A 15,601-nucleotide genomic window follows, 5' to 3' on the forward strand; every position below is an offset into this window, starting at 1 on the left:
TGTATATAGTATGTGTATAGTGTGCTGCTCTTCTATAAACTACAGGATACCTGTTACGTACAAATACTTACATACAAGATACAAGTGTGAATGTAAGCACTTGGGAAATATCTGGAAGAACCACACAAGGAACTGGGAGAGTCGGACAACTTTCCATGTCCCGTATGATTGGAATTCTGAAGGGTACACACACGAACTAATGGACGTGTGCTCCCAGCCTCCGGCTAAGGAGGGAAATTGCAGGCATCAGAATCCTCTTTACCAATCAAGCGCGTTAATCCGCCTGCGTGCTGAGAGTCATCTCGAGACGCCCCGCGGTGGCGCATGCGCGGTAGGAGGAGGTCCGCGAGCTGCGTGGGCTTGTGCCTAGGCGCCTGTGGTTCGTGGCCTTGTGCTGGCACCGGGGACGCCGGGTTGGCGACTTTGGCGGTCCTGGCGTTGGGTGGGCGGTATCTTGGGGGTGACATGAGCCAGTTCGTCGGCCACGAGGAAGGGCGGAAAGCACATCCCGGAAAGGTAATACGCCTTGGCCCCTGGGCGTTGCCGGTGGAGCTCAGAGCCCCTGGGCCTGGGCTTCGTCTCTTGTGCTGTCGCCTGTCACAGTGGCCCCCGCGCGCTGGCCCGTCCGCGCTGTGCTAGGGGGTACTGGTCGTCTCGCGGCTCAGTTCACAGTAGCTGAAAGGGACAGTGTGTGATGTTCTGGTTTCTCCCCATCGTTTTAAAAGGGAGGCTCTGGCCATTGCTCCTCGGGTAAAATGCAGGGGGACTGCTTTTTAAGATGGGACTGTCAGTGTTGGGGACCCTCCTTAATTACCAGGATGGAATCCCCTTCAGTTCCTCAAGCTGTGTTGTTTAGGCACAGAAAATGTGAGTAATAGTCACTGGAACTAAGTTTGAGTGAAAAAAGGCACCGGTACCGCCGAATTTTCCATCGCAACAGTTGATCTGTGTTGTCTCTTGGAATTATAAAGGGCGTACAGTTGCTTCCTAACCGGTGTCCTTTGAGAGCTCTACCTCTGTACGTTCAAAGGATTAATTTTGAGGCTTTGCTCATACGTGTAGTAAACCCTTTAATTCCCTAAGACCTTCCTTTCCTCCATCTCATACCCCATTAAGCCCGCTTCAGTTTATCTCCTGAATTTCTTCTGAATCTGTCAACTCTTCCTCAACATCCTAATACCGAACTTGCCTGTCTGTTGCAGTGAGGTCCTAACCAGTGTCCATATATCTTGTTTCCTTCCAATCCATTCTTCACACAAGAAACCTTAAAAGCAAGTTGGGACATTGCTCATAAACATGGCTCAAAAACATTGTTTTGAGAATAGAAAACAAACTGTTGGCCTTTCACACTCTGCGTGGTCTAGAATCCTGTCTGCTTCTCTGCTACGTGGACTCCAGCTTGGTGCCTCTCCAACTTTACTATGGGTATGCCTCTCTTGTGGATCTTGTTAAATGCAGGCTGTAATTCAGTAGTTCTGGGTGGGGCCTGGATTCTGTGCTTCTAACGAGCTCCTAGGTGACGGTGACCCTGAGAGCAAGGGTCCAGCTCCTGCCTTTCTCCCTTCTTTCTGGAAGAGCAGGACGTCTGCCCCCCCCACCCCGGGAGGAGAAAACATCCGCAATGTGACTACTAGTAACCAGCTTCCCTCACAGGCAAGGGACCTTTACCACAGCTCCCTACCATTTTGTCTGAGGCGCAGCAAGCCAAAACACTGACACGCTGAGGTTTGCAGCAAAGAGGAGGTTTATTCACAAGGCAGCCAAGCGAGGAAGTGACGTGACAATAGGTCTCAAATCCGCCTCCCCAAAGGCAAGGGGCTTGGGGTATCTATGGGATAAAGAATAAAGAAGCAGGGCAGTATGAGGCATAGGGAGCATGAGGAAAGGTGATTGGAAAAAGGTGTGCTCGTCATTGTTCTGAGCTGGCGTAACTAGGCTACGGGGCTCAGCACATTCTCAGGCTGTAGTTTTCGGCCCTCTGATGGCCGGAGGTCAAAAGGCACTGGCCCAGGTGGAAGATCGGTGGTCCTCTCCAGTCTCAACCAGCTCAGCCTAACTAGACACAGCTGATTCCAAGTTCCTGGACAATACCCGGGGCAAACATCTTATTGCTTATGCTACATGTTATTTGGAGGACGTGCAAGTGTTCAAGCTACCTTGAGGATTGAAGACAGGATTTGACTAATCCTTACACATGGTTTCGCCTCCAGATGAGCAGAAGAGGCCTGTAGGCTGAATCTGGCTCCTGGCACCTGGAATTGGAGGCAGATGGTTTAAAACCAGGCTCTCCCACCCTCTGTGTTATCTTAGGTAGATAGACTATTGAACCTTCCTGTGCCTGTTTCTCCACCAGCAGCATGGGGACACTCAGAGTCCCTCTCTTGGGGGCTGTTATGGGGGTTCAGTGAGATATAGATGCATGCACAGGCACACGGGAGACACCCAGTGTGTGTTAGCTTCATGCTTACTTTTATTAGGAGACCAGTATTGTTAGAAGATTTCTGGTTTGGACAACAAATTAGATAGGTGGTCATTACTATAGTTTATGCGACAGCAATTCACATTACCATTTGCAAAAAAGCAGTTGGTTGTCCAGTGGGGATTATAAACATCCATTTACCATGAGCTACTGAACAGATACTTTACACAGTAACTACTTCAAGTACTATTTAAGATCAATTCTCTATGTTGTCTTAAGCAGTTGTTAACCCCCAATTTCGTGAATAGTACCAAGTAAGTCACTTGAACATCAGCTAGAGCAATCTATTTCACTTAGCAAGCCTAAAGTTATAGTTCAACAATTTTATTTACTGTTCTATGACAAAAATTACTCTCAACAGCTATGCCCTGGATAAGTAATCAGCTAAAGCTAGTTTGACTGACCAAATCTGATTTACTGAGTTAATAATAAGCCAGTTGATTTAGAAAGGTCTAACGTATATTTCTCATCCATTCAGCATTAAACTGTTTCCCATGCCTAAAATGTCTTTTTTCCCATTCGTACCTATCCAAATTCCTACTTCTGTGCCGTAGGGCTTGGCTGAACTACAACTGCCTTTAGTGACACTTTTCTCACCTGCACAATTGGAGATAATTTTAGTCTCCTCAAGACTCCCACGGGGTTACCTCTGTTGTGACACTTGACGATTTGGTGGCATATTTTATTTTATTTTATTTTATTTTATTTTACTTTAAATAGCCTTCCATTACTCCGTGCACATCAAACAGTAAATGCTTTCTCCTAGTAAAGGTGCATAACAATTTTCTGAACTCTTCTGCTCTGGGCAAGATTCATAAATACACCAGGCAAACATAGTGAAAGAGGAGACAGTACTTGTGTTATATTCAGTTGGGTCTTGATACCTAAGTGTGACTCTTAACCAAGGATTATGCAGTAATTAAGGACACAGGTTAAAGTTGTTTAGAGTGTGTCCTAAAGTCTCACTGGCAGAATTTAAATCTCTACTCTGGAAATTGTAGACCTGAGACAAATTACTTCCCTAAACTTCATTTCCTACATCTGAGGAAGATAATAGTATCTACCTTGTAGTAGACTGAATAGTACCATTGCCCCCAAATGTCCACCTTCTAATCCCCAGAACCTGTGAATGTCACCTTAAATGGCAGAAGGGACTTTGCCAATGGGATGAAAGTAAGGGTTTTGAGATGGGGAGATTCTTCTGGCCTACCTGGATGGACCCAGATGTAACCACTGGTGTTCTCGTAAGAGAGAGGCAGAGGGAGTTTTTACTCCAAAGAGAATGTGATGATGAAGTTGGGGTTGGATTGATGTGGCCAGAAGTCAAGGAATGCTGTCAAGGAAACAGATTCTCCCTTAGAGCCTCTAGAAGGTGGATGGACGGCCTTGTCAACTCCTGGTTCCAGCCCAGGGAAACTGGTTTTGGACCTCTGTCTTCCAGAACCATAAGAGAATGAGTGTGTTTTGTTTTACGCAAGCTCATTGGTAGTAATTTGTTACAGCAGCCATAGGGAACTAATGCGTACCTCATAGGAACTATTTCTCCAATTAAAATGTGTGACTGGAAACACACTTGGTGGCATGTCTGACACACGGTAGGTATGCTACTGTGGGTAGTTCTTGGAAACTAAAGCCTTGGTTTTTGAGGAATCATCAAAACCAGTACAATGGTTGCCATGTTCCTCCTTGTTCATCCTGGTGACAAACCTGTAGAGAGAGCTCCATCCTTTCCCACAGGACACCCACCCGTAGTACTTACAGGGAAGAGGTTATGTCTCACTTCAGGCACCTTCCTCTTTTCCTTTCTACTTTTTTTTTTCATTAATCTTCATCCAACTGGCCTTTCTAAGTTAAAAAAAAAAAACAAGACAAAACCATTTCTCAATGGATTCAGATACTACCCCAAGTTAATAATCCAACCATGTTCTTGTTCTTCCGGGTCTCATCACCAGAAATTTCTGAGCTGAAATCCTCTCTAGTTTCTAGGATCAGTCACTTTCTAATTTCTCCCTTCTCAAGTTCAGAGTCTTGTCAGTTTAGTCCCTTCCCTAACCACAACATCTATTAAGGTGACACAGCAAAGTGATGAAAGTCTGGACGGTCTGGTTTTCATCCTGGGTTTCTGCCCGCTACTTACTGTGTGGCATTAGACAAGCTATTCAACCCCTCTGGGCCTCAGTTTCCCCCAAAACAGGTGAATATTATGAACATTACCTACCTATAGGGTTGCCATTATGAGGATTAAGTGAGTTAATATTTGCTAAGCACTTAGAAGATTACTTGTTATAGTCTAAGCACTACAGTTGTGCTTGTTAATAATAATAAATGCAATTCCAAGCGTATAACTTACTCAACTTTCTGTCATAACTTTGAAGTGTTGGTCTATCTGTTGGCCAGCGTTGCAGGTAAATGAGTCGAGGCATGGGCTGAGGCATTGCTACCAGTGAGTGGTGTGTTCCCAGAACTAGGAACAGCCGTGTGAAATAGGTAGCGGTTCTACGTGGAGACAGGGCAGACTGGAAAATGACAGCGCTGGGAAGGAGGTGTGGTGTCCATAGGTTTGGTGTCAGAGCTGCTGCCTGCTGAAGCACCGATGCCGGCCTAAGCCGTAAATGGGGGGGGGGGGCTGGGGAAAACAGGGGCAGAATAGAAAGGGAAAAAAGGGGAAGAACGGAGAAAGATAGCCTAGGGAGGAGGTGTGGTGTCCATAGGTTCGGGGTCAGAGGTGCTGCCTGCTGCAGCACCGATGACACCCGAAGCCGTAAATGGGGTGCTGGGGAAAAGGGGGGCAGAATGGAAAGGGACAACAGGGGCAGAACGGAAAACGATAGCCTGGGGAGGAGGTGTGGTGTCCATAGCTTCGGGGTCAGAGGTGCTGCCTGCTGCAGCACCGATGACACCCGAAGCCGTAAATGGGGTGCTGGGGAAAAGGGGGGCAGAATGGAAAGGGACAACAGGGGCAGAACGGAACACGATAGCCTGGGAAGGAGGTGTGGTGTCCATAGCTTCGGGGTCAGAGGTGCTGCCTGCTGCAGCACCGATGACACCCGAAGCCGTAAATGGGGTGCTGGGGAAAAGGGGGGCAGAATGGAAAGGGTCAACAGGGGCAGAACGGAAAACGATAGCCTGGGAAGGAGGTGTGGTGTCCATAGCTTTGGGGTGAGATGGGCTGCCTGCCTGATCTGAGAAAAGCGAGTGAAAGTGGGAGAGCTTCTCCCTAGCTGCTAAGTCTTCTCAAGGTCTAGCACGCACTGAACACTGGCCGGCTCAGCCTGGGTGTTGACATTGCACTGTACGTGTCACAGAGCAAGGGCGGGTCAGGGGGTGGTATGGGGGCCCCACACAAGCCCAGCCCCTGGAGAAACCCGGCCCGAGGGCAAAGAGCCCGACCCCTTGTGGGCTTTCTAGCGGCTGGGACTTGTCGCTGTGGGTGGCAGGTGTTTGGCACCGGATGGGCCACCATGCGGAGACTGTTGGGGACTGTGGAAGTCTTCTCCTCCAGAGCTCACCCTGCCTGGGCACCGGCTCTGCAGACCCCTCAGCCCTGGCTATGTATCGGCCAGCCCTTGCCCGCAACGGGGCCCAGAGGCCAGAGCCTGCCCAGAGCTGAGTGGAGGAGGCACCCAGAGTTTGCCAGACTGTGGCCCGCCACCTCCGTGGACCTCCCCAGCTTGTCCGCGAGCCCTGGAGACAGGAGCGCCTTCTCCAGGGCTGCTGAGCTGCCAGCATCACCATGAGCCAGGCGGTGAAGGTTTCTGAGCAGGGGATGCAGAGCCCTGACGCGACTGGATGCTGCACCCCACGATGTCCCTTCCTGGCAGGTAGGTTCTTTCTTCACTTGTTTTTCGAAATTTGGTAAAAGAACATTTAAACCTTCGACTGTTCTTCAGGGTATACAGATGGTAGTGGCTTAGCCGGGATTCGAAGCAAGCCTGTGTGATTCCAGAGCTCGTGCTCTGGACTCTGGTGCCTCCTTATCATATATGCTTCATGTGTTACTTTTAGCCCTAAGTGCCATACCTGTAATGAACACATACACTGCTCTGTAGGAGGTGTTCTTTTGTTCAACGCGTGAATTGGTCATCCACCACACTGGGTTCTAATCTCAGAAGATAGGTCAGGGACCACCAGTTGTCAGCATAGCACCATCCCACATTTCTAATTGAGGCTTGCAGCCTAGATTTGTCCCTTTGGTTTAGTTTGAAGGATCCAGGTATGTAAGGCTTATATTCTAGATAAATCAGGGGCTCTCCTGAAAGGAATTCATCAATGAATTATTCTGTATGGATTAGAAGCCAGTTTCTCTGGCCTTCCTGGAGTATATCCAGTAAGGCATCTCATTCATGTCTAGAAAGCAAATATATCATTTATTGCAACTTCAGCATGGAGCGATGTATTGGTTTAAAATAAAGTACGATCAACACAATTTGGTCATTGTGAGCATGCCGGCTGGGTCCACTCTTTACTACACATATGTAACTCTAGAGCTTCTTAGGCCCCATAGAGGAGACATACTCTTGTGTGTCTAGGACAAGGGAAACATGTGTTGTTATTCAGGAGCTGGAAGCTACAGCATGACAGGAAAGAACTGAAAAATCCTGGTCTTGGTCTACACATCACTTTACCTTGTTCGAATCTTGTTTCTTTGGCTTGCTTCATTGGAGTGTCTTCTCTCTCCTGGGACTGACATTGTGTGTTATATATCAGGCATGTAACATGTAGAAGTTTCAGAACCCAGAATCATATAGATCAGTGAAAATTTATATATTTTTGTTTAAAATCTATTTAAAATCACACTGGGCATAATTCATATATTCCAAAAGTAGTTTGACCCTCTGCTCATGAGATTCTTTTTATGGTATGTCAAAGCAAATTTGGACTTCCATCCCCAATAAACTTTGAGGTTGGAGGACACAAAAGCTTTTGCTCAGACCTAAATTCTGTCTGAAGAAAAAGGGTAACTATGATAAGCCCTTTCTAACCTCTCCAGGAGCAGAAATGATTTACAGCTATGGCATTGAACCATAATTTCTTGATCTCATTTGAGAAGAGCTCAGTAAGAAACCGTGTCTTGATTTTTGTTTGTTGGTTCCCTGTTTTCTTGTCTTGCTTACCAACAATCCACTGTAATCCATGAGTGAGTATGGCAGCAGGCTGAGTGTTCCCTGGAGCTCATTAAGTGAACGTTTTTTCCTAAAATGACTTTTGTCTCCTTGTTTTCAGCCCCTCTTCTTTCCTCTGTCCTTTACTATAACCAGGGCTCAGCAAAAGCTGCCTGGCTTTGTGCAGACCCTACTTAGGGTAGTCTTTTCTTCATTATTTTATTCATGGCCCCTCCATTTCATTGTTTGCCTTCTCGAAATGTGTTGAAATCTTTCTGTGGTTGATGACTTCCACAATGTCTTGGCTTTTATTGGTTGATTAATTTTGGTATTTCTGCAGTTTTATTTAAACATGGTTTCAGGAGGACCAGAAAGTAAATATATTTCCTAGTCTGCCATCTTGAGCTGAAAATCCCTGTGGATGTTAGCATCCAATGTTCCCATGGGTAAAAAACCCAACCTTGGCATTAATAGATGTACACTCAAGATTTCAGCTTTTCTTGAGCAATCACTAAGGATTTAATATGCGGTCACTTCTAATGGGAAAATAATAACTATCTCATGGCGTTGATCTGAGGATTAACTTAGATAATGGACAAGAAAATGCTTTGTAAGGTTTTAAAATCTATAAAAAATGTTTTTGTTATTATTTGATTTGTTGCTATTTCACCTTTAGCCGACAGTTGTTTGTGACCTTGCTTATGTGAGAAAATGCCTTCTGGTTTATTGTTTTGAAAGCCAGATGATATTTTTCAATAGCTCAATGGAAATGGCATCATTTGTGAAGTTGAAGGGTGAAGGCATAAATGTTTCTTGACATTTGAATCAACTATTGGTCTTCTGGGGCTTGTCCTTATTCTCCTGCAGTCTCTAATCAACATGGCATCCAGAGAGATCCTGTTAAAACATAAGTCAGATCATGTCACTCAAGTCTCTTCAATGGCTTCTTCACAGGAAAAGCAAAGTCCTCAAAGTGCCTCCACAGCCCTAGAAATCTGGGCCTCTGTTTCCTCTCTGACTGTTTCCTTCTCCTCTCCACTTTGCTCCCTCTGTTTTCCACACACTGACATCCTTTCTGCTCCTTGGATACTCCAAGCCCACTCTTGCCTCATTGCCTTTCCATCTGACTGTTCCCTCTGCTTGTACTATTCACTTCCCAGATATGCACCTTGCTCCCTCTCACAACCTTAGGTTCCCTCGTAAATTTTATCTTCCCCAGAAAGCCCTCAGTGATCACTTAGTTTCCGATCGCAGCCTCCTCCTACCAGCTAACAATCTCCATCCGCCTTCCCTGCTTGCTGTTTTTCTCCAGCACTTACCTGATATACTAGTTATTCTACCCATTTATTCAATTTTTATTTACGTATTTACACTTACGATTTTATATTTGCTTCTTTACTTTTGTCTCTCCCCTCAGCTCGAGAGAGGCTATATTCATCTGTGTTAATCACTGCTGTGTTTCCTGAACATGCCTAGAAAACATCCTGAAGAAGGGTGCCTGAAATTTGGTAAGGGATCCATCAGTTTTCTTGGCTGAATGAAGAAATATGTTCATAAATTACTGAACAAATCTCTGGGGTTTCTGAATTAAGGACTAATGGGAAGAGGAAGGCAAATGGTTGGGACAGGGTACTGCAAGAAGTAGTATTTGGAGTACTCTATCCTAATAGATAACATTTTGTTCATTTAAATAGTTTGAACGAGAGAGCCGGGAACTAGGGACACACAGCATCGAGGTTTTATAATGCATTCCGTAGAGTTCTTTTCAAGTGTGTTCAAATATCATTGAAAATATATGCATGCATATAAACCTCTGTTACTTGATTTAGTGCTTTACAAGAGCCCCTCAAGGAAGGGGTAGTAGCAACTCTCAGTATCCTTCCTTTATGATGAGCTTACGTTATTCAAAATTACATCGTAATTTATTTGTAACTGTGAAACTAGACTTAGTAGACCCCCCCTAGAAACCTATGACGTTAATAAAACCAACAAAAATGTGTTCAGTTTCCAGTGATACACACACTACAGACTCAATTATGTGTCATCCATCTTAATGAAGGGAAGAAGTGATTTAACAAACACAGAGCAAACAGAATATGAAGTTTTGTCCTCCATTAATATTAGTAATGGATAAAGTGGGCTCCAACGCCTTCAAGGTAGCTTGAGACCCATCATCTGTGTGTCATGGGCAGGGGGATGCTCGGCCAGGATGTCTTTCTCTGTCACTGAGAAAAATTTCCATAATATATAATGATACTTACTGAAACAGATATGGGGCATTTGGGTAATTAGGAATCCGTTAGCATATTTTTCCGGAAGCCTTGACTACAAAACGAAGATAGTAGATTTGGACACTTCCAGCTATGCAGAAGTTGTTTGGGTATTCATCTTTATGCCGAATGCAGTAAGCTTATTTCATCTCTGCAGCTTCCCATATACCATTTTCCCACCTCTGTTTTGTGTTTGGAAAGACTTTCAGAAATTAAAACTCAAGTTAAAAAGTGAGTGACGGGCTTCCCTGGTGGCTCAGTGGTTGAGAGTCCGCCTGCCGATGCAGGGGATACGGGTTCGTGCCCCGGTCCGGGAAGATCCCACATGCCGCGGAGCGGCTAGGCCCGTGAGCCATGGCCGCTGAGCCTGCGCGTCCGGAGCCTGTGCTCCGCAACGGGAGAGGCCACAGCAGTGAGAGGCCCGTGTACCGCAAAAAAAAGAAAAGAAAAGAAAGTGAGTGACAACTTAAATGATATATGGACTATTTTGCTGACTTACAAGAGCATGCAGAATTAAATATGACCCAGTTGAAATGTTAATTTTATTTTAATGTGTATATTGGGGTGGAGTCTTAAAGGTGCCAGAAAACAAGCATTCACCCGTCCTGTTTGGAACTGCAGCACACAGGCACCTTCAGTTACCAGTTCTGTTCATTCCACAGAATCATCTTGGGAAAACATAACTGTTTTTTATGTACCTGGTATATATCTTAATTAGTTTGAAGAATTTCCCAAATACCTGTTAATATGTAGTTCTCCAATTCCAATCTTGCCACGTCCTGTACCAGTGACACAGCACATAGGAGTTTTATTTCTCTTTCTTTCTCTGGGTTGCTGAGAACCCAACGAGAGAACAATGGAATGGCATCAAAGAGATCAGGGTTCCTGACTCAGATTTGCCATAAAATAATAGTGTCCTCTTGGGAAAATTATAGTTATTCTAGGCCCCTTTGCTTTTCTTTACTTTGACAGAGCTGCACTAGATGACCCCAAGTAACACTGCACTCTTTGCAGTAGTAGCTTAGACGTTATTGGTTTTCTGAAACAAATGAAGACAGTGACACAGGAAACTGTGCAACATCTCTGTAACTATGTTTTCTTAGAGTTGCCTCCATTTTACAGATGATAAGATGGCTGAGCACAGAAGTAGGTGTTTTGACCAGAGGTTCCAGAGTAGATGGAACTGAACCACAAGTTTCCTTCATTCCTGAAGCTCACTTAGCCAAAACATAGGCTTCTGAATATTAAGCTGTAAAGCATATTATCAGTATGCTTTAAAAGAGGCGGTTCTTCTAGGATTTCTAATTACTAGCAGGCGGTTTTGAAATTCTTAGAAGATCATCGAATTTTGTGAGATTTACAGCTCTCTTTTCCTGTCAAGCAAGTTGTATTAGTGCCAGACAATCACCTGAGCTTCTGGATGCTTCTCTGAACCTCTTGAATTTTTCTTCTTGCTATCTGAAATTCATGCCAGATAAGCCTTTTTGTAGAGAGCATGTACAGACTTGTCTATTTTCATATAAGAAAGCGATGCAGTGAGCCAGGTCGGGGATTAAGCCCTCATTCTCAGAGTGGTGTTGAGCTCCTGGTGAAATATTATCATCATTTCCTCAGAATAGAAAAGCAGTTATCTCAAGTTTTTAATGCCATTAACTATTTATACATTTATGTATAATACATATATTTATTGTACCTACGAGGTGTGCTCTCTTTGGGAAGTACAAAGCTATTTGAGACGTAAGTTGTTCGTTTGTTTGTTTTCCCACAAATACTGTGACCCTTTGAGCAGGAAGGTCTATGTTTTACTAACATCTAGAACAAGCAGCTAACACGGTGTCTAAGATGTAGTCAATAAATATGAAATAGGTAAATGAACACATTTCTAAGGAAGGGCCAGGACATGAACAAATAGAAAATTTTCATTTTCAGTCACAAAGCCACAACAGACATAAAAATGATACAGACAACAAAGTGCCACGGTCATTCAAAGAAGGCATAGAGTTGATACAACAAGGATCTCCTCTATGGCACAGGGAACTGTACTCAATATTTTGTAATAACTTATAAGGGAAAAGAATCTGAAAACGGAATCACTGTGCTGTACACCTGAAACGGACACGACATTGAAAATCAACTATATTTCAATTAAAAACCAAACCAACAGACAACAGCAACAACAAAAAACCAGAGAGGTCATAGAAGTTCTTATGAGATTCCAGAAGAGAAGAGAAGCCAAATGAGGACGGGAGAGGAGGCTTTTGAATCAGTTCAGAGGAGAAGTCACAGAGGAACGAGTCTTTGATCTGAACTTGAGATTAAGATTAAGATGAATTAATCTGAATTAATTAAGATTGCAACACAGGGATATTACAGATGAAGGTAATCACATAAACTTATTCTACTGAAACTTGCAGAGGTTATGAGTGTTGTTCAAGATCCCAAAGCAAGTGCATTGTGGAATCAGAATTTTAAGTGAGGCCTAATGAACTAAAAACAAAGAAACACAGAAACAAGCCCTTCCTGTGACACCACGTTGCCTTTGAAGTCGTTTTTCTTTGGCGGGTTGGCAGAAACTGGTTCCAGTGTTTCTTGCAGGAATGACTGGCCACAGGACTGGGCGTCGTAGCTTCCTGCCAGGCGGCCGAAGGTCGCAGGCAGGTGGGTCACTGGGACACACGCGGAGGGGCTCCTGCCCGGCTCCCTGGCCGCTCAGTGCCCCTGCCCCAGAGCGGGGGTGGGGGCCCCAAAGCAGCCTTGTCTGAGTCCCCTGCCACTAGAGAGAGTATTGGCCCAACACTTGTAGAAAACGGGGACCTTGCTGGCAGTTCAGTGGAGGGACACAAATAAATCTTTGCCGACTTTCTGCTGAAGCTCACGAGGGTTCACTCCTAAGCCTCTTACAAGGTCAGCTGCCGAGGCTGCGAGAGATGAGTCGGGGCTCGCCCTCCACCACGGGGAGATCGCTGGTTAAAGCGCTCACGAGGGAGTGAACCGCGTGTCCGCACCGACACGCACGGGCAGACCTCGTCGATGCCTTCTGTTCGGGGTATGAAGCCCTCTCCTGCCTCTTCCAGGCTCTCTAGAAAGCATGTGCAGAGCCTCCCACCCCACCCTCGGACTCCGCGGGCCACAGCTGGAGGGACCAGCCAAGGAACCGTGGCAGGAAGAGGCCAGAGGTCAGCGGGCCTCGGCCGGAGCCCGTCAGTCGGTCCCCATTCACACACCACCAGACGATCCTCTTGACCTGGGCAGTAGCCGCCAACCGACCGCTGAGGTGAGCCCGGTGCGCGCTTGGCTACCTGGCATGGCTGGGAACCCCAGGATCTCCTGGCAGAGGCGGGCATTCTCCTGGGCCGGGTCCGCGGGCGTCTGCGTGTGCAGGGCCTGAACCACCTTGGCCAGGACGATCTGGCACAGGTTGAAGAGGCCTGGGGGGCGGGAGGAAGGAGACGGGGGGCTGGCACCGTGTCCAGGCCGCGCTTTCCAGCCGGGCAGACCGGAAGCCCCCTTCCCTTCCCTCGGTCCGGCCGCATCTGGGTTGGCCTCCCGGGACTTGATGAGCTTGTCCAGCAGCTCCTGAGGGACGGTGCTGCCCGTGCCCCACCAAGACTGGCAGCAGCGCCAGGGCCTCCCAGGGCACGGCGCCCCCGGCCCCAGAGCCTTCCCTCTGGTTCTCGTCACCGGCTGTCACCAGACTTGCATGCAACGTTCTTTTCTTTTCTCTTGTCGTCTTTACGTCCCTCAGCCACGCAACGCGGTGAAGCCCTGACGCTCGCTGCCGCGTCGATACACCCTGAGAACACGATGCTCAGCGAGAGAAGTCATACACAGAAGGACACACAGGGCGTGACCCCACTGAGGAGAAACGTCCAGAGCAGGTAGATCCACGGAGTCAGCGAGTGGGTTCCTGGTTGTCAGGGGCTGGCGAGGGGACGGAGTGATAGCTAAGGGCGTGAGGGACATTTTCGGGGTGACGGAAATGGTCCAAAGCAGTAGTGACGTCTGTACAGCTCAGTAAACTGTCCCCACACGCCCCGGTGCAGCCTGTGAGAGCATCGCGCTCAGGATGAAGGGCTGACCACAGGAAGACTGAACGAGCAGTGGGTCCTGGGCCCAGACGCTCAGCTGGCGCCCCCCACGTGGGGAAGTCACGGGGACTTGCTGAGCCTCCACGGAGACTGGCAGCAGCCCCCGAGCTCACAGGGCACTGCGCCCCCGGCCCCAGAGCCTTCCCTCTGGTTCTCATCACCGGCTGTCAGCAGACTTGCAGGCAACATTCCTTTCTTTTCTTTTGTCTTTTTCCAAGGCAACTCTTGAGTGCATGTATTTAACATGCAGGGAACCAGCCCTGACTCCTTGATCTGGGTCTTCCAGCCTCTAGAGCCTCGAGGACATCCATTTCCGTTATTTACGCGCCCAGTGCCTGGGGTCTGATGATGGAAGCTGACACCGAGGGCGTCACCACGTGCGGGGTGATGTCAGTGGAAGAATCCCATGGCGAGGGCCTGCCTGAGGACCACGCACGCCCGGGCCCTCCCCGCCCCCTGCCTGCAGCCCTGCGCCTGGGAGCGGAGCTGGTGCATCGCGTGCCCGACGTCGTGGAAGTTGGTCTCCCGCTCATCATGCTGCAGCAGGGAGGGCAGGTTGGGCGTAGGCTTGGTGAAGTTGGCCACCATGGCCGCGATGGCGATCTGGCAGCTCCCATCGTGCTGTAGGCAGCCCGGCTGCAGGCCGAAGCAGGCCGCGTGCCCGGACTTCCCCACCCTGCGGAGGGACGTGGATGGGGCCCCGCTTCCACAGAGGAGCCCCGGCCCACGGCCGACAGGTTCCCCCACGCACGCACCGAGGATAGAGATCAGGTAGAACTTGCCGATGGATGACCTTGCCCGAGGCCGCGTCCCAGACCGTTTAGAGCCTCACGTCTTCGTGACACATGCTGGTGCCCTCCTCCAGGTCGAAGGTCAGCCCCAGCAGCTCCTGGGAGATGCCCAGCAGCCCGCGTGTGAGCGCCTGCATGGGGAAAGCCTCATTGAGCAGGTACTGGTTCACGTGGTAGCGCGTCTCCTCCCCCTGGTTCATGTAGTAGCGCAGGTCCCAGGCGTTGATGGGGCCGTCAAAGTGCAGGCCCCGCCTCTGGCACTCGGCCTTCTTTAGCTCCAGGATCACGGCCGCTCCTGCTCCCCGAGGGGCTTCAGCTTCTGGGCCAGCTCACCTGCGGGCGGAGGGGAGAGGCGCGGCTACGTCCCTGGGGCGGCCCCCCAGCCACCCCCGACCCCGCGCCCCTCGAGGCAGAATGAAGGGTCTGGGAAGGTGACCCCCAAGGGCTGACACAGTGGGGTCTCCGGTCAAGGTCCGCCTGACCCCGTCCCCACTGGGACTCAGGGGGAGGTGGTGTTACCTAGGACAGTGGCCACCACCTGGCTGGTCTTGTCCATGTTCATCTCCAGCACGGAGTCGGCATGCGTGCGGAACCCCAGCAGGCGGGACTTCAGGGCCTGCAGCCTCACCAGCTCCCTGAGGATCACGCAGTTCTCCTGGAACCCAGAGACGGAAGGCGCTGGGGACCGAGGGCCACGGCCTCCCCGCGGTCCCCGGGCCAGGTCTCTGCAGGCGGGCAGGGCTCCCAGGCCACTGGCGGGCACAGCCAATCCCCCTCCCTCCTCCTCCTGGCCCGGATTTCTAGACACTTTGGTGCTGTCCTAACACGTGGTCTTTATTAACACAGGTCCTTTTGGAACCAGAAACGGCAT

The 15,601-nt window shown here is 48.5% G+C and overlaps 1 pseudogene; it reads right to left on the bottom strand.

Annotated features, from left to right (window-relative positions):
* Positions 1-224: 224 nt before the first annotated feature.
* On the bottom strand, positions 225-15,601 carry LOC137228285 (thimet oligopeptidase-like; annotated as a pseudogene).

Source organism: Pseudorca crassidens, chromosome 7, assembly GCF_039906515.1.
Source record: "Pseudorca crassidens isolate mPseCra1 chromosome 7, mPseCra1.hap1, whole genome shotgun sequence".
In the NCBI taxonomy this organism is placed as follows: Eukaryota; Metazoa; Chordata; class Mammalia; order Artiodactyla; family Delphinidae; genus Pseudorca; species Pseudorca crassidens.